Below are 23,222 nucleotides of genomic sequence, written 5' to 3'. Positions count from 1 at the left end.
GAGCCAAGGTGAAAAGACAAGGGGGTCCTGAGATGCAAGTTCATGGTAAAGGTGGTTTCCAGGTGTGTGCTGCTGTGTGGCCCCTCCTGGAAGATGAGGAGAGGGCAGATGGCTCGTGAGGGCTCTGCCACCCACCCAAAAAGCAGCAAAGTGAGTTCAGTACTCGTTAGCACTGAAACAATTTTTATTCTGGTTTGAGTCAAACTCCAACTTCCCAAACAAGGAGGACAGTGAACTGATTATCTCTCCCACTCGCCTACCGGTTCTCTTTTCCAGGAGCCTTAGAGTGAGCCAGAAGGGGATAGCCTGGTATGGCAACCTTTTGAAAATTATACCTATGGGACAGGGAAGGAGCCAAGGCTGGATGATCCAAGGGCACACAAATGACCCTGGCAGAGGGAGAGAGTGCAGCCTGCATGCCATTGTCCAGTCTTTGCACCTGGCTCAGTGTGTCCAGGTAGAGGAGGCATCTTCATCTGTTCTCAGATGGGCCCTTTTTTTAATCCATTAAAAGGGCCACATAAGAAGCGTCTACCACAGCATAAGCTCCAGCACTGTGTCTACACTATGGTGAAGGCAGAGGCAGAGGCCTCCCTTTCTCCATGGGCTTTGCATGCATGTCTGTAGTTAACTACCACATTGTCATAATTTTTCCATAGGACTGCAAGATCACTGAGCAATCTTATCCTCCTCTGTATACTTACTTCCTAGCATACAACCGGGTATAAAATAAATTGTACCAATGCTTGAAAAGTATGTTTATGGAGTGAATGTTTGATATTTATTGAATAATGGATAGGTGAATGAATGAATGGATGGATGGATGGATGGATGGATGGATGGATGGATGGATGGATGGGAAGGTTACTCAAACCACAACTATACCTCTCAAGAATATGAGAATTGGATTTGAGCCAGGGAACAGACCTCCTCTTCTCCTGAGGCATGAGATTGGCAAACTATCTGGGGAGTAGGCATGACCTGAGGTCACAGATCCCAGGACATGTGAACAGAACACCTCCCAAACCCTGCACCTGGATCCAACAGAGAGCTCTGTCTTCAGTTCCTCTCGTGAGAACTCGAGCAGGTTTTGACAGGACACCTTAGACCGGAGGTAGACATATCTTTCCTTGTCCAGCTTTTAGAGTAAGATCTCACTACTTTTTATGCTTGTCTTGACCAATTTTTGTTCAGGACAGAAAGAACTTAGAAATCTCCTTCTAGAAGGAGACTCCAGCACCCCCAAAAGCCAGTAACTCTCTTGTGCTTTTTTTTTTTTTTTATCTTTTGATGCTTATTAAGAGAGACAAGAGAGCAAAAGACAAGATAGCAAGGGGACACTTTTGTTAGTGACAGGATTCCTCATTCTATAAGCCAACACACTCTGAAACTATTAAAACTGTCCCCTGTTTTTCAGGGCTGTGCTAGATAGTTTCAGTTTGATCTCCAGATCAAGTGTCTACCTTCCTCCCCAATCCGGTGCCCCGGAGGCTGACCTAGACCACCCACATCAAGGACTTTGAGAACTCTGAGGCAAGACTCTCCGGGCAACCATAGCTTGGTTCTCCTTCAGCTGTACCAGATATATTTTTCCTGTGTGTTTTCTCAGGAAGTATAGAGGAACTACCATCCTTCCTTGAGTTCCCCTCACATCTGGGAGAGACTCCCTAAACATGAGGCTCAGCCTAGCCCCTTCCCGCTGTGGAAGTAGAGGTAGTGGGGCCTTGGTCTCCTTGGAAACTGGCCTCAGTGCAGGAATTCCGAGTACATGAATTCCACAGCAGTGATGTGCTCTAAGAACTCAGAGCAAATCAGCGCCTTTACAGTTAACAAATCCGAACACTTTGATCCCAGCGGCGTATTATCCTGCCTGCGCAGAGACCATTTTTGGAAGTTCTAACTTCCCATTCATGCATCACTAACTTTCGAGCATCCACAGACACTGCACTCTTCTACTTCTTCCCTTTCTTCTCTCCCTGCTTCCTCTCCTCCTTTCTCCCTTTTTTGTTCATGTTTGGTTTTTGCTGTTCCCAAAGCAGTCCATCATTGTTGTAGGCAAATGAGGCCCACCTCTTTTTCAGTAGCATACAATGCTTTTCCTACTGAATTTTAAAGACAGCAGCAAAATCTTGGAAGTTAGCTAGACATCTGCGTATGGATTCCTCCCATTCATGTCAAGCTGGAAAAAGTATCAGGACTGGGAGGGATCAGTACCACCGAATAAAGTCGGAGGGACTTTCAGACCAACTTCAGCCAAGAAAGTTGGTAAAATCCCAGCAATAAATCCATTAGCCAATTTAGCAGAAAACCCAAAACCAGTGAGGAGGTCTCAGCAACCAAGAGTCTCACCATACAGAGAGCTGGTTACTACTAGAAGCTCCAGTATAACTACACAGACATGGCAAGGTCCTACCAGAGGGTTGAGGTCCAGAACAGAAGAGGGAAGCTCAGGGTAGGGGAGCCAGCTCAAGGAGGACCAGCAGGTGCTGATCTGGGGTTCAGGGCTACACCTTGCTGCCAGGAAAAGCTATACAAGCAGACAGAAAAGAGATATAGGCTGGGGAGTCAAGAAAGGGGGGTCCAGCAGCCCAAGACCAATTTACAGAAAAGAAAAAGAGCTACCTAAAGCAAAAGCAGACCCACATTTTCATGCAGTCTTTAACATGGCTTATAAAACACACATTAAAATTTCAGCTTTTAAAGATGTTGCCACGTAATACAGGTTGAGATATTCTCACTGCATCACAGTTGTGGAACAAGAGAGTCTCAGAGTATGGTGAGGGTCGGATAGTGTGAGATGGCACCATTCAAAAGGAAAGAACAACTGAGATGGGGAAAAGGAGAAAAGGAAGGAGGAAAGATTGTAGAAGTGTGTGTGTGTGTGTGTGTGTGTGTGTGTGTGTGTGTGTCCTAGACAACTATGCTACTAATCCCTGTTCATTTACCCAAAAGAACAGTTTGTACTTTCATTATTTGATCATTTTTATGTCTAAATCTTGTAACCTAAACACTTCTAAGATAACACTATTCCTTATATTAACTAATGTTACTTTTCCACTTTTTAAAAATTCTGTAGTGCTTCTATTCTTTTATCTGTTTTGCTTTTTAGAGAGACAGAGACAGAGAAGGCACTGGGTGTACCATGGCACACTGCACTTGGCCTTCAAATCAGATGCAGAGACCCTTCTCACGAGAGTGGACCTCCCTGAAGAGAGTCTGTCCCCGCATTCCATTGCTTTGGATCCTTCTTGGAACGCTGTGCCGGGGACCCTAGTGTAAGTGTGGCACTGGGAGCCAAGACAACAGCTACAGATTATGAATTGGTTGATGTGATTCTGTCAACCCAGATGTTTGGGTCAGGGTTCACTAGAGGAACAGACTTAAAATAAAAATAGATGCATATATAAGATATGCTAAGGATCACACAGAAGGCTGATGGGACCACTGCAGAGCTAGAGTGGAAGAGTGCAGAATGGCCACCTGTGTGCTGCACAGCTGGGGGATCCAGTCAAAAAATGAAGGCCTGAAGTTGACTACAGAGGCCCATGCAAATTTGCATCAGAAAGGTCTGTTTTGGAACCTTGAAGGGATTGCAGACCAACATTTAAAAGCAATGGTGTTGACCAGAACTCGTCTGAAGGGAAGGGAAGGGAAGGCTTCCTTCTCCCTTCCCTTTTCACTCTGTCCAGGCTTTAATCCTATTGGTTGGGGCCATCCCATCAAGGGTGGGTCTTCCCTCCTCAGTGTGAGGCTTACACATCCTTCATCCACACACATACCCAGAATTTACTAACCAGCTTGGTGTTTCTTAATCCTTGCAAGTTGACATCACAATTATCCATGACAGCAGCAAACACAGGATCTCCTCAGAACAAAGACAGTCTCCAATTCACGGAGAAAAATTTATGAGCAAATTTGGGCCCAAGACTTTGGAAAGGGCACATCTGAGAGATGAGAAGCAGCATAGGCACCAGCTCTTTTCCCAACCATTCAGAGCCCACATCTGGCCGTGACACACAGCTGTGCTAGCTCATTTAGGCTGTGTTAGCTTTCCCATCCCTGAGTCTCCACACCTGGCACTCACAGCTTAAGGGAGGAGGCTGATTTATCTCCTGGTTTCAGAGTATTCAGTCCATGGTTAGCTTGTTCCATGGGAGGAACGTCACGAGGGAAGGATGTAGTGGAGCAAAGTGGCTCAGTTCATGGCTGCTAAGAAGCAGAGCAGGGGATAGCACCACAGGGGAAGGGGCCAGCCCCAGACACAGGGCCCCAGGTCACATTCCATACTGATCTGCTAGGAGGTTCTTAACCAGTGAAATTGATGTCCCACAATTAATGTTGCGTAGGCCAAGTCCAGATTCCCGTAATGTCATTAAAACTTCCTGCAACTGTTTCTGTGGACTACATCAGGTCTCATGGAGTGTTTGCATAGAATGGTTGATTACATAAAATTTAACCAATGACAGTCACTTATCTTGCACCTCTTCATTTTTGGGGATATAAAAAATTGCAGTTCAGACAAACCCTTGCCAAACAGGCAAAAGAAAAAATAAAATTTAAACTTCTTGTATTTAGACTCCCATATCACAGAAGGGATAAATACAAAATACAAAAATAATTTACCCATTGTAAGGGAAACCAACTTCACTGGCTTCTACTCAGTCCTCTGTTGAGGCCTCTGTGGGGCAGCGTGTGCCGCACAGCCCCCTACAGGCAGCAAACCCTCGTCCTGACACACTCAGGACCCCGTGGGCCAGCTGCTGTCACCAGTATGGCCTCTTCCACTTCTCCTCAGGGTTGGGCCTTCTGCAGCTGCAGCTGTCAGTACCCAGGCTAAGGTAGGCTCCTGAGGTTCCCTTATTTATTTATCTTCTGTCTGGCCCTCTAATCCCAGCATTTGCCAGCCAGTCATAATAGCAAGTGCCCGCAGACATGAACTAATCCATTTTCCACACTTTCCCTGATGTGTCTGTCACACAATGCCCATCAGGACATGGGCAGAATGAGAGTCACAGGGACACTTATGACAGGACACTCACACAGTGCCTTGGTAATTTATTGAAACCACCTGGCTTCAGATATCCTGAGGCATATCTAACTTCATTATTGTGAAAATGTCCAAATCCACGGAAAAACTAAAGGGACAGGGTAAGAGCCCTCCGTATACTTGTGTTTTTCTTCTGGATTCCTTCAAACATTTTGTCACATCAGCTGCATCTCACTCTTTTGATGTGTGTGTGTACACATGTGTACACGTGTGTAGAATGAATTGCAGATATCTTGACCTTTCAGTTCTAAGTAGCTCAGCCCTTATTCTTATTTTTGCATAATAAGAACTTGCTTTTGCATAAGCAAAATGCCCTTACTACAAAGAATATAACTCTGACACAATACCATCAAGTGTACAATCCAAGTTCAAACTTCCCCAATCAGCTCAATAAAATCCTCAAAACAGTTTTGTTTTTTTAAATCTAGGATCCAATTGAGGAGGACATGTTACCTTTTGCTCTACGCCTTTCCAGTTTCTGTTTTATATGAGCAATTCTTCACATTAACCCTACTCTTCCTCAGCTTCTTGGTCTCTGATCACATTGGCATTTCAGAAGAGTTCATTGATCTGTAAAACAACCCATAAGGGGAGTTGGTTACTTTTTCCAATGCTGACACAAAATACCTGATACCCAAAGTTAAAAGTGGAAAGGATGCTTTGTCTCCTAGTTTGTAGAGGTTTCATTTCATAGTTGGCTGGATCCAAGACAGGTTAGCATGGAAGAGGGGCCTCACAGAGAAGAAACAGTTCATGACGGGCAGAAGGCAGCCAGGCAGCAAGCACATTCTTTCATGCCTTGTATTTTATCCAGTCTACATTCACACCATTAATCTCAGCATCACACCTTGAGTCAATTCCAGCATCACATTCCTGATCTCAGGACCACACACCCTAGACCCAGTCACTTCCAAAAAGTCCCACCTAAGACCGTATAAGGCACTGGGAGGACGTCCAGCTATGAGCCATAACACCAGTTGTCCCTCTGCTCTGGCTCAGGATAAGTATGTGGCAAGATCTGGACAACAGCACCTCAGTGACACAGCGTTGCTCCCATTATATTTCATCAGAAGGTAGAAGATATCTAGTCTTTGATAATCCTGATTTTGATCTTTTGATTAAGGTGGAATCTGACAAGTTCCTCTATTGTAAAGGTTATTTTTCCCTTTAAAATAAGTAATCAATGATTCTCTGCGATGATATCCATCTCATTTTCTCTGATGATTTTTGTAGTAGGGATTGAACCCAGGGGTTTTTGCACCCTAGGGTGTAGCACTCTACCTCCAAGCTACATCCCCAATCCTTTTTTGTTTTTTATTTGGAAGCAGTATCTCACTATGTCGTCTATGCTGACCTCTGACCTTGGAGTGGCTGGGATCACATGCGTCAGCCAATACACCCAGCCTTCCTGAAAACACTCCACCCACTGTCCATACACCCTTTAATGACTCTTATTGACCCTGCCTTGTTACACAGCCCTTCCTCTGTCCTGTCCCTGCCAGTTCTTTTCAGGGACCCATTCCTCCTGGCCTGCTCCAGCCTGGCGACAAGACCTGGGGCAGCCCTGTGCCCTGCTGCTCCTCAGGGCTCCCTCCTCCACCCTCTGATGCTGTCACTGCTCTCTTCCTAGGAAACAGCTCCTACTCCACTGTGTGGGCCACCACTGCAGTTCACCCGCTGGGACTTTCCCTGGTGACCAGCCTGACTCATCTAACTTCTCAGGAGCAGGAAGCCTGTGGATGGGTCACAGCATGACAGGCCAGGCAGAGGGGTATGAGGAATGTATGCCACTCCTGCCTCAGCACCTGAAGAAGGAATCGAGGTGAAGAAGACCACAGCCTGCCTCGCAGCACACAGGGCGGCAGCTCTACCAGGGCCGTTCCTGAGTCCTGGAGAGTCTGTGTCTTCAGGGCACAGAATGTGGCCTGATGCCACAGCAGAGAAGACTTTAGCTGAATGATACAAGCAAGACCAGCGGCTAGTCTCAACCTCGAGCCTAGGTCAGGCCGGAATATATATGCATTTTGTGTAAAACACACAAGCCCACCATAAACTAATGGTCTGTGAGCCTGTTTATTGGTGACACTCTAAATAAAGAACAATTACTGAGTTGAAGCTCTATGGTAGGATGTACCCTCCCTCATTTCCTGTGGTAGGAACTTATCCTTGGTCCATTACTGTGGAAGTGGCCCATTGGCATGAGAGTAGCTTACTGTGAGCATAACCTCAGCCCCAGTACCCAGTGGTCTCTTGTCCTCCTGCCCTTTGTCAAAAGGTGACAGGACCAAGGCCTTGCACAGACTTGAGCTCCCATGTCCTAGAAATCCCAGCAGTAGCACAAACCTCTTCAAACTCCTTCATCCTGGGCATTCTGAAGCAGCAGCACAAACAGGAGCGGTCATTGCCAAGACCTGGGCAGTACACAGAATCCTGTCCCCCCATAACGACATCACAGTCCAGTTTCTAGGACCCACAGTATTTTACCTGACACAGAAAAAGGGATTTCACTAAGGGTGGATTTTGTTTGTTTTGTTTTGCTTTTGTCTTGCCTTTGAGGTAAGGTTTCACTGTGCAGTTCAGGCTGGCCTTGAACTCACTTTGTAGCCCAGGCTGGCTTCAAACTTGCAGCCATCCTCCTGCCTCAGCCTCCCAAATGCTGGGTTAGGATGGGATTTGTGGTTTGCCCTGGGAGATCCAGGTGTGCCTTCTATAATCACGGGTATCTTTAAAGACAAAGATGGTGGCAGAAGCTCAGAGTCAGAGAGAGGGGTTAAGAGGTCATTATGACTGACTCAGTAGCAAACAGTAAAGCCATAGATGTCAGTAACCTCAAAAAAGTGAAAAAGACACGGGAAAAGTTTCCCCTCCCCTAGGGCCTCTGGAAGGGACACAGCCCTTGACTGTAGCCCAGTGAGCCTCCTTTTGGCTTCTGGACTGAGAATAGTGCAATAACACCTTAGTATGCCTTTAAAGCCACTACACTGTGACAGTTTGTTACAGCAGCAGCAGGAAACCCATACAGTCTTCCCAGCTGAGTTTTGAGCAAATTAGAGAGGTGGGGTGATATACAGAGCGAAACATCACTTTTATGGCTGATGCAGCTAAGAGCAGAAAAAAATGACTCCACTGTGTAAAAACAGTGGCTTCCCAAAACCCAACCTCGGTGGACAGACACCAATGGCAGGAGAGGGAATGACCTGGGGTCTGCAGGCAGCTCAACTTCAAGGAGGAAAAAGAGGAAAATGGGCAGAGCTAGTCACCCCCAGGTGTCACCCAAGATACCCAGACCGGAAGTGAGTGAGGCGGTGAACAGAAGAATTAATAATAGATGTCCGTCTGTGCAGAAGCAATGGCCAGAGAAAATACATTTTTAGTTGACTATTCATCTGAGAAAGGCTCCTCCTATCCAGGATCAATCACCCCCTGGGCCACGTACCATCCAGGGAGCAGGTACTAAATCCAAAACCCAGCTTTATAAGTAAGGTCAAGATCCTTACTTAAGCTTCAGGCTTTAAAAAGTGCTGAAGATGATTATATACCAATAACTAATTTCATGGCTTTGATGTGAGCATTGCACAAGACAACAAACATCAAGTCCTCGTACAAAGGTCGAGTGCACAGTCTGTCTGACTTCCCCGCACTGAAACCTAGTGAACAGAAGTGTTGCTTTGACTGGTTCTGTACAACCAGCACAAAACATTACCTTACCAACAGCAACTTTGCATCATTGTATCTTCCTCAAACTGACATAAATAAAAATCTATCCCTAACCTCTAGTACAGATGCATCCTTAAAACTTAGGGGTATAAAGATAGAGGAAGCTGAAAATCATTTCAGTATGTCACAAATATTTAAATCTTGATTTTTTTAAAAACCCCACCATGGCCTTGGACCATGGCCCACCATGATGCTTAAAAGGCCAAGTCATTTGCATGGTTGCAGAGGGGAAATCTTTGGGTAGCTCCATTCAAATGTATCCTGTCTGGAAAGAGCTGAGAGAAACCCTGACCGCTGCCCTGGCTCCATCAGTGTCTTAGAATGACACTCAGCCTGGGTCTCAGGAGACCCCAGGAAGGTACAGCCAGTCACCGGGCTACCTGGGTTACAGTTGTGAGCATGCAGACAGTGGAGGTCTCCGCTCTAGTACCCAAGGATAGAGAAGAGAGAAGGGTTGCACGATAGTACACGACCAGAAATAGCTTAAACAATAAGTCCAGAGGCAAGAAATCCAAGAGAAGGACATTATCCCAAGTTCATAATCAAAGTCTACTTTTCATTGTTCTGGACTCTCAGAGCCGCTCACTGACGTCTGAGGTCAAGCCTGTCTTCTCATGGTTGAAGGAGACTTCAACATCACAGTTTCATCCAAAGGCCAAAAACAGGAACTTTTTTTTCTGCCCATTTCTTTGTCAAGAGGAAAAATCTTTCCCAGCAGTCACTCCCTGGGAACTTTCCCAGAAGTCACCCTCAGGGACCACTGTCCAGCTCCAAGAAACAAGTCTGGACTTTTCAGCCTCCACAGGGAGAAGAGGGCATTTTCAGCAGAATTCTGTCTCCCAAGGCAGAGGGCAGCAAGTAGAAAGAGGTGAGTGACGCTTCCTACCCAGAATCAAGAAGTAGGTCTGGGCCCTTTACCCAGGCCTGTAGCTTTCAGGGAAAGGGGCCCAAATCTAGGTTTGGGGTCAAACAGACCTTAGCTCTAAAACCTCCCTTAGCACCAATCTCTCTGTTCAGTTCATTGCTTCATTATCCGATTATTCCCAGAGTCCTTTACCTAGTGAGTTTGCTTTATAGTTAAGTTAACCTAAATTAATTGCAGGACAATAGAAAATACTAATAACCAAATACTTCAAAGACATAAATTGCACCACTCTGAGACAAACATTGCTAAAGTTAATAGTTTGATGCACACTTCTTCAGACATGGTCATATTAATGTGCATACATAGATATTTCCACAGTATTTTTCCTATAGTATTTTCTTCTTTTCCATAGGAATGCAGGACAAATGGATGTGCTACACTTTAGAAGTTGAGCTTTTGGGGAAAGCAAGTTGAACTATTTAGAAAGTCACCAATGCCAAGTAACAGACAAAGAATAGGAAAAAGGAATGTCCATAGAAGAGCTTGGAGTATTGTCAAAGTAAATCCATCAGTTTTAAATATCATCAGTCAGTGTGAAACTCCCCCACAGACAGCTGAGGCGAGATGCTTGGTGAAATTAATTTCCAACCCGCTCTTTGAAACAGGAATGCCATTAATTTTCCGTGCACACCCAGCTTGTGCTGACCATCACAGAACAAATCGCTCCCTCTGTGCTCTGTGGTGAGTACGGTGGCAGCCACAGAAGGATTTAGGGCATTGACTGTGTTTTCAGGTTTGCAGAAATATTTGCACAGATCCCACCTTCATCATCCGGAGCTTGTGTTGAGATTTCTCAGGTATTAAGTTTCTTTTTAGGAGTCACTTTTAGGAGAGCAAATGTGACTATCTTACATTAATGAGTATCCCGGGGACACTTCCTTCAGCCTCATGGAAAATGCTGGCCTGCATCTCACACTCAGGGGCGTTAAGGCAGCCTGAGCAAGGGGCTCTGACCACCGCCAGAGGTTGCCCCTGGGTGATGTCGCTGGGCACAAGGACTCTTGGATGTTGTTCAAATTCCAGCTCTGCCATCTGCCAGGTGTTTTCCAGTGACAAATGACCTAACCTCTGTAAAGCCTCCGTGTTCTCACCCCTGGAACGGAGATAATAATAATCAGGCCTCAGATGCTTGCAGCAGGGGCTACATACAGTATTTTAAGCCCTTCTGTCTTCCCTGGGACACAGAAGCTGCTCCCTCAGGGCTGAAAGCTGCTCCCTCCCTAACATCAGACGCAGCCACTCTAACTGTAAGCACAATCAAGGGATTCACTGGGATACTCCGAACTGAGAAAACTCAAGTTTCATAAACTACTGCATCGCACGCATTTGGCAGTCAGGATACCACCTTGGGTTGGCTGGTGGCATTCAGTGACAAAATGGCCTGGATGCACTTCCCACCTCTGCCCGCTACCCAAGCTTCGTGACTTCATCAATCAGTATGTAAGACACTGGTGACCTGGCTCTTGTGAGGCATTTGCCAGGTGCTTCTCTGCATATACCAAGAGCTGCCTAGGGGAACCTAGTGTTGCAGACAGCCCGGGAATGTCTGTGCCACAGGGACAGGCATATAGAAAGGGAAAGAACAGCAACCTGATGGGAGGTGAGGCCACTGCTCAGAAAACCCTACAACCTGCTAGAATAAACACTAAACAAGAAACTGCTGCTACAGACACAAACACAAGCTCAGGTCAGAGGGAGGTTCTTTAGAAACCTCAGAGGCAGGCAGTGCCTCCCTGCTGTGCACCATAGGCTTGCTGTGTCCTATCTCCCGGGGTGGAAGGCCCTGCAATAGAAAGCTTTCGATGCCAACATTTGCAGGGAAACTTCCCACTGTGTCTCTCCCATCCCCACCCAACACTATCAGCACTCAGAGGAACAGAGAAAATACCCCCTTTTTTTTGAAGGTTCAATTTAAGAAAAATTAGGTATAGTTTTTCTGTAGAGTAAAAGGAGGATAATTCTCTTTAGAAGCAGAGCTTTGTTACTCTCAAAGGAAACTATATAGCTTCATAAAGAAGGGGCAGCCATAGACTAGCTTCCACTCCAGACAGGAATGTGAAGAGATCATTTGACTCTATGAACTGTATGAAATCTAGAGCTGTGTTTCTGCAGAGTGTCCCCAGGATGGTCATAGGCCACAGAGCACGAGTGCTGCAGCCTGATCCTCCAGGGATGCCTGGTATGTGTTGCATTTATGCATGAAAGTGCAAGTACAAATCCTTGGCCAGCAGTGGGCAGCAGACCACATGCCCACAGTGCTTTCTGGACAGTTCCATCGCAATGCCAAGGCCAATGGACATTTGACGCCCTTGTCTGCAAATGCAGACAGGCAGGCTGCTTGGCCATGTCGTGGCTGAATGGGATTCTGGCTTGTGTGACCGTGAAAGCACATATCTGTCTCCTCAGAACCAGGAGCAGCTCCTACTGAGCAGAGGGGCAGAGTCAGACTGAGAACCAGACGCCAGTCAGCTCCCAATGCTGGCCCAACAAACACAACTTTGAAAAAGATCTGCCATTCATTTTGTCAACAGTACCGTGATGCCTTGCATTTGATGTAAGGATATGATGGTTTTGCAAAGGTAAATTCTCATTTCTTTGAACTTAATAATAGAAAAGGAGGAGAATTTTGGCCCTTGGTGTTCTTGCTTGAAATCACTAGGTTAGTCAATGTAGAATTGGAGTTGGTGCAATTATAAACTTCAGTCTATACATGACTTAAAATCTTCTCAAAATTGGGGTTGAAAAGAGAAGCTTGTCAGTGAGTCAGTCTCATAATGAACACACACACACACACACACACACACACACACAGAGTCAGTGTCAACCGTAGATTGATCAGTCCTCTCCTATAATGAGTCACTGTTATAAGAAAATAAGAGAATAAGAGAAGAGGAGGGAAGGAACAAGAAAGGAAGTAAAAAAAGAAAATAAAGATAAAAGAAATGAAGGAAGGAAGGAAGGAAGGAAGAAGAAAGGGAGGAAGGAAATAAGGAAGTGAAAGGAAGAGGGAGGAAGGGAGAAAGAGAAAAAGGGAGAAAGGAAGAAAGGAAAGGAGAAGAAAATAAGAAAATAGGAAGAAAAGGAAAACAAGAAAGGAAGGGAGGAAATGGAAGGAAGGAATTAGGGGAAATACTGAAAGAATAAAACAGGGGAGGGAGATGGAGGGGAGAAGGAAGGGAGGAGGGAGGGCAGATCAGAGCCTCTTGGGGGGAGGCGGAGGCACCGGCCCCTTCAGTGCTCTCTTCCGAGTGTTATAATATTAATTTCAATGTGCAGAACCTGAGCCACTTCAGTGTTTCATGGATGAAATTGATGTCTGCGCTGTTCACTGCCATATTCTGAGGACCCAGCACAGTAACTGGGATAGGGAAAGTACCCAATGTATGTGAGACAAAACCTGCCATGTATTATATCCCAAGATGAATTAGCACCAGCACATGGAGAGTTTATAACTCTGAGATAATAGCAAAAAAAAAAAAAAAAAAGAAAACAAACAAACAAACAACAACAACAACAACAAAAAAATGAATGTCTGAACAGAAAGGCTCACACACACAAATGTTTGAATTTAATTTCCAGGCACTAGAAGCACAAAGCTTTGCAGCTGCCACTGTTGTATTTCACATAAAATAAAAAGTGGATCTGGGAAATGAGAACCAGTCTCAAAGAGATGTCATCATACCCTAGTTAGGATGGATATTATCAAAGGTACCCCAAAAAGTGAGTGCAGGCCAGGACGTAGAGGAAGGGGAAGCTTTCAGACAGTCGCGGTGGGAATAAGAACTAGTACAATGATTGTGGAAACTACTGTGGAGACTCCCAGCAAACCAAAACTGGAGCTATTGCACAACCCGAAATTCCACTGCTGAAGAAAGGAAATAGGATGTCAGAGAGGAACTGCACCCCGTGCTTACCACATCACAATTTGTGGGGTCAATTGGGCCACCAACAAATGAGTGCATAAAAACAAACCTGGAAATGTGGGATTCACATACACATGTGGGAAATTCGGCAGCCAGATTACAGAGCATAATACAGTTGTTTGAGGCAATGTGGATGGAATAAGTGAAATAAACCAGACACTGAAAGACAAATAGGACGCGTTCTCATTCCTGTGTGGAAGCTTGAAGCCATGATGAGAGGCAGAAGGTAGAATCATGGCACTTGGAGGCCAGGAAAGAGGGAGATCATGAGAGATTGGGCAGGTACCAATGCACCTAGATAGAAGAGGTTCTCTTGCTCCACAGAAAAGAGATGATTACGATTATGGCGATTTGTTAGGCAGCTCTGAGTTACTAGGTGCGAATGCTCCCAACACTCAGAAATGCTAATTGCATTGCGACCATTAAATACCATACCCATTTAGCAAACTATCACACTGTACCCCATAACCATGTGTGATGATTGGGTCAGGAAAAAATGAATTTTAAGAAGAGAATTGGATAATCCGTTTCATCAGTGAAGCAGTTAACAATATCTTTTGCAATAACTTCTTCCAACCTATCAGAATAGCAGAGCGCAGATTCCAAACCTTTCCCCCAATCCACATGCCAGGAGGGACCAGAAGCCTCGAAGCCACATCAAATACATCTAAACAATCACAACGCAACCATCACCACGACTGCAAAATGCCTCGTGAAATTCATAAAATTCCATTTCCTCCAGAGCACCTCATTTGCTTCCCTTTAAACCCATGAGACAAAGCTCTCAGGAAGTCCAGCCATGTTGGATGGGTTTTGGGGGGAGCTCACCTCCCAGGGATGCAGTGTACCTCACCCCTACGCATGCCCCACGCTTCCCTCCAGCTGGTGTCACACGGCGCTTAAGGAAACCTTGTTCACCTCTGTGGCTGCGACGCTGCCTGACTTCATTCCTCCAAAGTCAGCAGTCTCTCACCTGCATAAGAGACATGGCTAATGAGTAACACACAGTAACACAGTAACACAGAAATGTGGGATTCACATACACAATGGAATATTCGGTTTTAAGAAATGTCTCCTGGGCATCACCAATTTGTACCCTCAGCCATGGGAACAGCTCCAGGCTATGAGCTGCAGGTCTGTTCCTGTTGCTGCATCGTGGGGGTGAGGCAAAAGCCCAAGCTCACCAGAGGACCTGGAAAGCTGCTTTTTTCCTCCACAGGCAGAGAGGGAGGAAGCCTACGCCCACCAGTCGGTCCTGCATGTCCTGGCCCAGTCTCAGACTCTGTTTCCATCACACAAGGCACTTTGCTTCCGGGCGGCAGAAACTCATCTGGCCTGGCTGTTTCACAGGAGAGGAAGGTCCTCCTAACTGTCTCCATCAATCCCCTCCAATTGACAGCACCACACACAACACCTCATGTCCCTCACTCTGTGAAGCCAGCCCTGGCCCGCCTCGCTCTCCACCGGGCCAGGTACCCCACCATGCACTCTACAGCATGCCATGGCACCCACTTTCCCATCCATAATGCCACCCTCTCTACATGTGGGTCCTTGCTATGCTCCACACAACTATCTACTGTGTCTCTCAGTAGCATATGGGAGACGTCGAAGCCCTCTGGTGTTCTGTCCCAGCCAGCATCCAGCCCTTCTTCTGTGATGTCTTCTCAGTGACATTGCTTTTAACTCTGGATTAAGCTTAACTGAAAGTCTCCCCAGCCCTTTCACTAAATAAAGCAATGAAGTGACCGTTCAGCTCGCAACAGACTGAACTGGTGCCAGACCTTCAATGGGAGTCTTTCTAACAGTGAGATACTGGGCCCTGCAGCAAAGTGTAAAGTGGGCACTTCTCTTCTGCTCCCAGGTGGAAGGCAAGACTGAGTCCATGAAGCTCAGGATGAAGTCTGGGCCAAAGCCTAGAATATGTGAGCTGGGAGCAAGGACCTGCAGAGCACACACCAGTGGAAGTCGGGCCAGCAAGGCCCCAAGAAGACCCCCAGCCCACACCTGGCACTGCCAAGCTCCTTCCCAAGGGCAGCAGTCTGGTGGTGAGGTCAGTGAGGATCAGACAGCCCTGCTCCTTCCTGAAGCCACTGCTTGCAGGCCTTTGTGGAGCTCATTAGCACCACGACATCTGGAGTAGCTCAGGAGACACAGCTGCCCCTGCATGTCCCAAGCAAATAAGATCAGAGCCCTGAGCCTTCCCATAGGCTTGTGCATCAGTATAGCTGCAGCCTGCACACTGTTCACTCCTGCCACTCCCTTCCCTCCAAAAGAGGGCTGCGCTGTCCTGGGCCTTGATTCCCACAGCCCCAGAACTCTGCGGGACCTGGGAACTTCGGACACCGGCAATGTGTGGTCCAGCTGGCTAAGTCATGTGGTCGTCGAAGCTTCACCTCACATCCAAAGAAAACAGGCTTCTGAGTCCCCTGATTGTAGTAGGTGCCCGTGAATCCCAGTCTGCAGGACACCTGCACGGGCACTCAGTGCCCACAGATGAGACAACTGTGGGCCGGAAACGAGCATCTGAACACTTAGGCTCGGAACCCAGGAGTGGCTGAGAGTTGGGACCCCACGATGACCTGAGAGGAAGGAGCCACACCCTCTGGACCTGAGGACAGACTTGCAGCGGGGCACCTGCAGGGACTCTCTGAAGACTTCGTGGTACCAACACTCCTGGTGACAGGCATCACGGAAAAATACTAGGTTGCTCAGCGTATTTTTAGTATGACAACCACATTTGTTAAATAAATTAGCTTGGCATATACTTGCTCAGGGAGGAACTTCTCCTCATTATTCAGGGCTTTATCCAAACACGACGCTTGGCAGATAACAGATGTCCAACAAATGGATGCATGCGGAGAAACCCAGGAGCCGCAAATAGCAGAAACGTCTGCACTAAACCCCTCGGAGAGATGTTCTCTCAATGCTGGGTAACAGAAATTTCCATTTTCTCCTTGATGTACTTTTCTGAATGTTGAAGCAGTCCACAACTACTGTGTGTTACTTTTTAGATCAGAAAGGCAATACTATTCTAAGGAAGCACCACAGAGAATAAGGATTCTGTATTTCAATGGGTAGCAAAACAGAAGGGCTTTGGAGCCCCCAGTTCTGCAGGGCCTGCCTCCTGCACCCCACCAGGGCACCAGGCTACAGGTCTGCAGAAAGGAAGAGCTTGTTCAGAGCCGAGCTCATCAGAGCTGAGGTCTGACAGGCAGCGCCCCCCCCCATCCACTCTGGTGGGCAGCTTGCTGACTCGGGGTCCCCAAGCTACCTTCAGCTCCTGCAGCAGCCACAGTAGCAGAAGCAGAAACAGTCAAGAAACCAAGGAAAGGAAAGGCACGGGGCAGAGCTGCTTAGCCATCCTGTGTGCAGAGGCAGCCTGCTCTCCTTCAGAGGAGTCAGAGCTTGAAGGAAACGGCAAAGCAGCTGGGGCAGACCTTGGGTGACAGAGGCAGGGGCGGCACACAGAGGGACTCACAGAACCCTCGCTGTGAACCCCGGTTCTGTGGCGCCTGCTGTGTGCCCACCCAGTCCCTGCCCCAGTGGATCTCTCTCTCTCTGTCTGTCTCTGTCTCTCTTTGTCTCTCATTCTCTCTCACGAGTCAGAAGCTTTTAAAAACCTTTTTTTCCTCTGACATAGACACCAGTATGGTTTCTTTTAAATGCACACAAGCGGTTTTTCCTCAGGTTCTTCCAGTGCAGTTCCTTCTCCTTGCGTTTCCCTGTTTTGTTTGGTTCTCTTCCTCTCCCTCCCCCTCTCACTGTTACTCATGTTGACAACCTCGGACGCCCACTTTCCTTTTTCTTTATGCCTGTATCCAGTAATTAAATATAAACTTCTTACACCTGCAAACATGAGAGACTGTGTTTTTATAAAAATAAAACCCTATTTTAGATTTGTCTGTATCTTGGTTCACTCCCACAAGGATTCGCAGAGTGCCTCCCCATTACCTGGGGTGAGGTCCTTCCTTTCTCCCTGGATCACATAGGCAGCATCCTGTAATCTACTGGCCATTACCCTTCCGACGGGCATTCACCTGGCCCCAGTGCTCCGTCGTTTGTGTGGTAATGAACGCAATGGGACGGACATTACTAGGTGCGGTGTTTTCCTTCGAACAGTCGCTCCGATTTGCCTAATCCAGGAGTCTTCGTGTTTCTATTTTAATATCTCTCTCCACTTTTTTTCCCAGACAACTGTGCCGGCTCCATCCCCATAGACAGACGGCAGGGTCACGAAAGTTCTGGCATCTGTCCGGGTCAGGCTGGGTCTCCATTGCCTTTATCTGCCATTTCCTCAGTCTATAGGAAATCCAAGCATCTTTATTCCCCCCGAACTATCTCTGAATATCCTTTGCCTGGATTTTCCCTTAGTGTTCACCTCTTATCCACCTGTAGACGCCCTTTCCACATTAGCCCTTGACCCGTTCCCCACATTATCGGTATTTCCCCAAATCTGTTTCTCTTTTGTGGATTTGCTGATAGTACCTTTTTTCCTACATGAAGGACTTTCCCCCCAACTTTCTATAGTCAGGCGTTTATAGTTTCTGAATGTTAAATCTTATTTAAGATCTCATTCCAGGGATATATATGTTTACATGCATCATTCAGATTTTCTTTCTTCCTTTAAATAGTGTTCTATTGTCTAAATTGATTCTTTATCTATGATTAAGAAAACTAGGAAATACAGAAAAAGAATGAAATATAAAAAAAGAATGTCATCCCAGATCCAATCAGGTGTCTCTAGCCTGTGGCTGGAGTTCTGGGGTTTATTTCGGGCCGCACATAAAATATGTCAGTTAATTTTACATTAATTTTAAAGCTAGTTAATTTTAAATAAATTTTCAATTTAGCTAATTTTAGTTAGTTTTAAATTTAGTTAATTTTAAGTCAATTTTAAAGTTAATTTTAAAAGAAGGCAGAAATGGCAGCCCATGGGTTTTGAAACACCAAGGTGGCATTCTAGAGATTGCTTCCATCTCTCGGTCCTGAGGACTAGGAGAGACATCACTTTTTACTTACTGTGCTATTAAAACTCAAACTCTATGACTTCTCATGTTAACCTGTAGGTTTTTCTATGACAAAACATGCAAATTATTTCTCTCCAATAGAAAAAAGTAACTCACAGTTCTCTTTCCCTGGAGGTCCCTAACCACTTTGTCTCTAACTGTGGAAGACCATGCTGGCCCACCTTCTGGGTCAGCTAGATAGACCTCTCTTCTCCAGATGCCCCCTGAACCAGCTTTCCCAGCTGCTGGTGCTCTCATTATTGAGCTAAAATGAGAGTGTAGGTCTTTGATTTGTATTCAATTCATATTCATATGACAGTCATGTTTCCAAATGCTTTAAAAATTATACTTTGACATTGAAATGCATTTGCATTGAGCAGGACTTAGTTTTATTTTCCTCCAGTGGTCACTTGTGCCAGCTCCATTTATAAAGCAATCTATCATTTTCCCTTGTAAATAACAATACTTAATTTTTTCATGCCTAGAATAAAATATAATATATACAGAAAGCATGCAAAAAAGATATTTTGGGTGAATATTGCATATTATCATTTGCATTTGGCTCCACCTCTTGATTTTCTCTTTGATATCCTGAGCTACTAATTTAGTCATTTGATAATATTATTGACTTGCTGTTGAGTTTATAGCATATTCTGCTATCTGAGAAGTGTCATTTTTCTCTTTCAAAGATTTATCCTCTAACCATGACTATCCTTTCATACAAATTGTAAGGTCATTTTGTCCAATTCTAAAGAGAAAAATCCATCAGGAATTTTACTGGGAATTACAGATTTATTTATCAATTTTAATAAAATTGAGTTTGGTGATTGCAAGCCTTCCTGCCCTAGAACATGGTGTATCTATTTGTTGAGTGCTTACTTTAATTCAATGACAATTTATGATTTCCTTTATACAGATCTGTGCCTTGTTATCTGTGTTACTAAGAATTCTGTAGATACTGAACATGGAACACTTGTTCTGTTCCATTTTTAGGCTGTATTTTTGTCAGAACAGAGAGAGATCATTAATTTTTATATTGCTATCTTGTATATAAATGTCCTAATGAGTTTTGATTATTTTTAATCATTCATTGGTTGGATCTTTTCCTGGCCCTGAAGTGTTTTCAGAGTAAAGAAACAAACCAACAGGGATGATACAGTGTTTCTCTTCCATCTGTAAGTATTTACTTAATTAACAACCTACACTTGAACATGTTGAATTTTTTTAAATTTTATTTTAAAGAGGATAAAACCAAGGGAAATAAAACAGAATAATACCAATCAAAACAAACTAGTGTACGTGATACAGGGCTTCAAAACAATACAAAATCAACAATAGTTACCATAATGCCTTTCGATGTCTTCATGATAGCTGCAGATAACTTTGGACATAGTAAAAATATAAACAGAACAGAATAGTACAGAAACAATAGAAACAAAACAATGAATGCAATAAAGGACTTCAAAACAAGCCAAAAGTAAGTCCAAAATTGCTACCATAATATTGTTATCTTTGAAATAGCAGCCCATGCCATTGAATTTAACATAATCAAACAAGACGAAAATAAAACAACCCAACAAAACAATGAAAATGATATAGGATTTCAAAGCAAGACAGTAGAGAATCAACAATGGCTGCAGCCCTCAGAAGGAAAATCACCCTAGATGACACACTGCATACCACTATCCTCTGGACCTATGGTCAGACCAATAGCCCTAGACCTGCAATGTTCGTGAAACACCAAACACCACAAGCATCCAATTGCATTTCACCTCCATAGCTATCATCACCGCCTATGTTTCTCCGGATCAGCTGGTTGCTTATGCAGAGGGAGTGGGGGACCAGTAGTACTTCTTGTTTGCCAACCCACACACCAGAAGGGCCTGGGGTCTGGCTGTCCCCACTCCACCAGTGGCCTGCACAGGTGCTGGTTCTCAGGTGGGGCTTGCTTCCCAGGGGGACCTTGTTTTCTCCCCCTGCAGTGAGTGAATAGTGCTGACTCACTGAAAAGCTGAGGTTCAATTGTTTTCCTAATGAGCCTAGGTTCTGCTCCAGAGTGAAGGAAGAACCCTATAGGAATATCATGCACATGAGGCTGTCGCTATATAAAGTCTCTGGAGACACACCAGACCAGAAAGATGTCACCCGGAGCAGCTTAGAGTGATGGAAAAGTGCAAATAGCATCAGAGCCGGAGCAGAGAATGCCACAGCACCAAGAAAGATTAAGCAGATAGTTCCAGGAGCACTTAGGATGGGAAGGAGAAATAAGTTAAGTTGGGAAATGTCTACAGGGCTGTGATCTTTTCAAAGGCGGCCAAGACCTCGATGTAGCCAACCCTGGTTACAGTGCTAGAATTACATGCAACACCAAGGACCAAGTACTCTCTGAAGGCTTGGGCTCCTGCTTTAAAAGGATTCAGGCTTCTTGTGATCACTTTCAGAAGTGCAGGTTCAAATTCATAAATACCTGCTTTAGGACTCCTTGCTTCATCTCATACCTCCTTGAAATGTTGCCAACTGTTAATTTTGCAATTTTTTTTGACAGTAAGGAAAAATCCTCTTCCCCTCACTGCCCCTGGCTTTGAAAATACAGTGTGAAGAGAAATACATTTATCTTGTTTGTGCAATAATGTACCAATACTTAGTTTTATGTAATTTAGTCATAGTGCTTTATAGTTTATGGAATCAGTTATCTTCTGATTTCAAAATAAATGATATTTTACACCAAGATTCCCTAAGAGCACATATTTCTTAAGTCCGGTTGCTCTTCACATTACATTTCTGGGTGGTTTATCTGTGCTCTAAGGTCATGGGCCTTCATGAGGCCACAGAAGGTGCTCTGCAGACACAACTGCTGCACTCTCGGGAAGTTTTAAAGATGAGCACACAAAGGAAGCCACATCCGGCCCAGGCCCCAGATGTCCCATCCTCCTTCCCTACTCTGTCTCTGCTGCGCCCCAAGACAGACGCCCCCTGCTGCTGGCACTCAGGTGCATCCAGGCGCTGCCTCCCAAGGCCTGGGTCTCTGAGGTGTTGCCCTAAAGTTCCCTTACCATGACCCTTCCTTTTGTGGTCAGCCCAGCTACTGCACAAAAGGGTCTTCTGCTCTGCTCATCCCACCCCAGGTGGAGTGACTTCCAAACCCTTCTCAAGCAGCCACAATTTGAAAAAAAAAAAAAAAAAAAAAAAAAAAAAAAAAAAAAAAAAAAAAATATATATATATATATATATATATATATATATATATTAACCTTAACACCTCAGTTCAAAGGCAAATTCAAAATAACTCAAAATTTTTAAGAGACCATACTTACCTTGACAGCATGTGGTGCACTGCTGCATTCTCTTTGTTCATCCTAGTTACATCTTTAAACTATGGGTGAACCCCACCAAATCATGCTTTAAAGGTCCTGTAAAGGTCTCAGACCTCAGCTGGAACGCAGCTGCCTTTGCCTGCCCACAAGGAATACGTGGGAGGGCAGAGTCCAAAGAATGAGTGCCTGGTCACAGGGAAAGCGCTCGGGGCTAGGGGGTGAGCACACAGCTCACTGACCCAGGTGGCTGCCACGGTGACACCACAGAGAGCACCCACCACAGCGGCACATCGAGGTGGGCAGTCTGATCTGAAGAACCACCACACTCTGTCTAAAAGTTGAAGCCCTAGGTGAGAAACATCACTGTCATGGTTTATGTCAGTGGCCCCCTGACCTCATGCCTTTACATTATGCATCTGTGATTGGTTCATGGTCTAGGGCTTGGATTGATGGTGTCTACACCCGCCTAGGGGTGGAGCCAGGATGTGATGTAATGGCAGGAAGAAGGCATGTCTCACTCTTTTGCCGGTTGCCTCCTTGTTGTTTGTAGCTGCCATGAGCTGCAGCCCTGCTATGCCACCCTGCCTTGGAGCCATCTGAGGGTGACTGAAACCTCCAAAAACTGTAAGAAATAAACCTTTCCCTTCCCAACTTGGGCTTCAGGTATTTTGTCTCAGCAACGAGTAAAAAGTAAGACAACCACCTTCATTCATCATTTAGTTATTAAGAACACATGTTAATTAAGCACCAACAGCAACACAACAATTAGAGACCTACAGGTCGCTGTCACATGAGGCGCCAGGTCTGGACTGAGTCCCACCAGGTCGCAGGAAGCCTGGAGACATAATGGTGAGCAGGAGCGCCCCCTGCTGTTACCTTTGCAGGAGGACGACATGCTCCACAAAGCCACTGGTGTCTCTTTAGCTCAGGAATTCTTGACTACGTTTTGGTTTTATTCCCGAGACCCTTGGCAGCATTCGAATAATTTGGGAAAAGTAATCGTTAGTTGTCTACACTGTCCTGGCCTACAGGCTAACAGCTTTGCTGCTACTGCTATGCGAAACCACTTACCGTAACTTTCAGCCTCTGGAGTGTGCAGGCTTCACGAATGCTGGTATCTTGCCCTTAGTGGATTGGGATACTATTTATGTCTGCTTGAACTCATTGTCTTGGGTTTGTTTTCGAAGTTTAATGTGTGTATTTAAGAATTCAGCTGCTTCTTGAAAAATGAGATTGTTGCTAGATTTGCATGTCTAATGCTACTTAAACCTTAGATCCCTGGGATTAGCT

At 45.4% G+C, this 23,222-nt stretch overlaps 1 long non-coding RNA gene across 1 annotated transcript; it reads right to left on the bottom strand.

Moving 5' to 3' along the window:
- Nucleotides 1–3,228: 3,228 nt before the first annotated feature.
- LOC134472795 (uncharacterized) lies at nucleotides 3,229–22,452 on the bottom strand. Its single transcript, XR_010042782.1, has 3 exons — nucleotides 21,933–22,452; nucleotides 14,441–14,585; nucleotides 3,229–5,617 (listed from the first exon to the last, which is right to left on the bottom strand). It is a non-coding gene; the product is annotated as an uncharacterized LOC134472795 (long non-coding RNA).
- Between the last annotated feature and the right edge of the window lie 770 nt (nucleotides 22,453–23,222).

The sequence above is a fragment of the Cavia porcellus genome, unplaced genomic scaffold (assembly GCF_034190915.1).
Source record: "Cavia porcellus strain 051 isolate PalLab524CR breed Dunkin Hartley unplaced genomic scaffold, mCavPor4.1 scaffold_2, whole genome shotgun sequence".
In the NCBI taxonomy this organism is placed as follows: domain Eukaryota; kingdom Metazoa; phylum Chordata; class Mammalia; order Rodentia; family Caviidae; genus Cavia; species Cavia porcellus.
Note: the sequence above shows the minus strand (reverse complement) of the source record. Positions and strands in the feature narration are given on the sequence as shown.